We start from the raw sequence: 2,553 nt of genomic DNA on the forward strand, positions 1-2,553 counted from the left end.
ACTCCTAGAAAAGCATTTATTCCCTGTTTTGTCAAGATTATACAAGGTAGGCGAATTCAGGTAATTAGTTTAGACTCAGTTTCTGGAACCACAACATTTCCCCCTGTTTCATTTTTCTGAAACCTGAAGACAAGTTTCAGTTCATAGATCTTTCTTCATGAGCTGAACAATTTCCACTAATATATAACTAGCCATGTTGCATGCCAACTTTTGCTTTGAAAGTATCATGTTATTGCTGCCAGCAGGTGGCGATGAAGGACTTTGTAATTTGCACAAATAAATAAGAACCCTGCTTAAATATTGCTGCTTGTTTTCTTAAATTACAGGATTTTTCAGGTAGAAAAGTGATTTTAGAGGCAAGTATTGATGATTAGTCAAATACATTTGTATTACAAAAATACTCAGAATAACAAAAATGTAGTAGTAGTTATAATTTTTTTTTAACAAATAGAAATAAATTAAATTATCTAACTCTCATGAATATTTTCTCATTTTATCATCTGGGACTTGAACAACTGCCCTAGGATGTAAATCCTTCCTTATGTATTCTTAAGGGATCATTGATCTCTCATGCACATGCACTGGCTCAAGCAAAGACATTTTACTTCTAAAACATTTATGGAATACATCATTAATTTGCCATTCTGTTGATGCTTTTTCCTCGGGTTGGCCTTCTGATCAGAATTTAGGGTAAATCACTTATCTGCCTCTGTAATGAGGCATTACTAATAGGAGTGAGGCTTATCAATATTTGGAAGGAAAACCCTTATGCTGCAATTTTATTTTGTATAACGTGGGTTATGCAGTACCATATCTTTGACAAATGCATTTATTCCCTAAATTTCAACTGTGTAATTTGTCCTAAACCCTTAGTTCTTGACATGTTTTTCATGGAACAAAAAGTAAACAGCAGCTGCAAGAAATCTCCTTTCTGTGCTGAAGTAAATTAGCATATGTTTTCTAAAATGTCCTTAATGACCAGTCTAGCTGAGGATACATCTAAAGTTGTGCCAAGGGGATGACATCTGCAGTGCACATTTTTGCATTTGAGTTTTTGCCATTTTGTTTGGAGTTATTTTATGCTTCTGTGCACTTTCCTACCAGGATGAAAATATTATACTCATCACCATCTATAGCGCGCTTATGTAAGCATGCAGTATTAAAATATTTGGTAAGTTTTCAGTGCAATGTTATCTTGAAAACAAAAATACCTAAAAGATGCTGAGTCTTATCTCATGCACAATAGTACTAGCTGTTATTAAAAATGTAGATTTATTGCATCCACTGAACTATCTAGACTGGCATATATCTTCTGTTCTTCCGTGACCTGCCATAACTTGATCTCAAAAGCACCAACATTTCCTAGTTCTCTAGAATACTCTCTGGTCTCACGGCAGTTCTGAAGCTTATTAGCTCTAGGATATTTTCCTGAGTATATATTCTACCTATTAGCCGGCAAGACAGCAGCACCCTGGAGACACTTACATATTTTTGTGGAAGACTTAGCCCTAATCAAACTGTTCCTGGAGAAGAAGATAGCTTATGGGTTGTGTCCTTGTTTATTCTATTCAGTGTAAAATTGACCTGGTTTTGTGGAATGTAAACCTAAAAAGGAGCAGAGGCTAGAGCTAAAGATGCAAAGTGATTTGGGCAGCAGTATAGCAAGCTCCTGTAGCACCCTGGGCAGACAGGACCATTGGAAAGTGGGGGGAGGGGGCAGAGTTTTATTTTACCTTCCTGGCTTTCTACACTTTGGCTGTAATAGCATATGCTTGCACTGCTGCAGCTGAAGATCAGGCTCAGCAAGGGGCACCAGCATGCACCACCTAGCCACAGAAACTGGGCAGTTCTCTGTGATGTATAGGAGGGAGGAAGAGTTGAATTGAATCGTGCCCCTCCCTAGGATTTTTGACACAGGAGGCACAGCTGTATGCCCATTAGAGTATCTGGGGATGAAGGGAAGCAAAAAAAGTACCAGGAGCCCAAGCCCTGGTACATCTGTTATGCAGCAAGCCTACCCTTCAACTGCAGCAGCCCTGCCAAAGCCCATACACTACAGACTGCAGAGCTGCCTAGCTTGCAACTGGACAGCATGGGGTTGCACCTGCTGTAGCAAGGTGAAGATGGGGCAATTTTGGCACCCCCTTGAAGTCAGTGTCACACTCACCCTGCCCTACTCTAGTTACAGGACTGGATTCAGGTGTCCGCTTGTCAGGTAAAGCATGTGTGTTTCTGTGCTCCAATTCAGAAGTATAAAGGCTGAAAAAGTCTCTCCGTAGGGCTTCACCTATATACAAGCCTGCCATAATGTAATTAAACTGATTTAGTTAATTTGGTGCCAACACCCATATGGACACTTTTAATTATGTTTTTAAAAATCTTCTTTTAGTTTAGCCTAAAATTGCCTCTAATCAAATTACACTCAGCAGAAGTTGTTACCCAGATAACAGGTAACCTTGTGGGTAGGCTTCTGATAACAGAGGCAGAAAAGGTTGTATAGCTCAACCTTTTTTTTGCTTACACCTTAAAACATGAAAACAAACATATCCCAAA

This window comes from Alligator mississippiensis, chromosome 7 (assembly GCF_030867095.1).
Source record: "Alligator mississippiensis isolate rAllMis1 chromosome 7, rAllMis1, whole genome shotgun sequence".
Classification (NCBI taxonomy): Eukaryota; Metazoa; Chordata; order Crocodylia; family Alligatoridae; genus Alligator; species Alligator mississippiensis.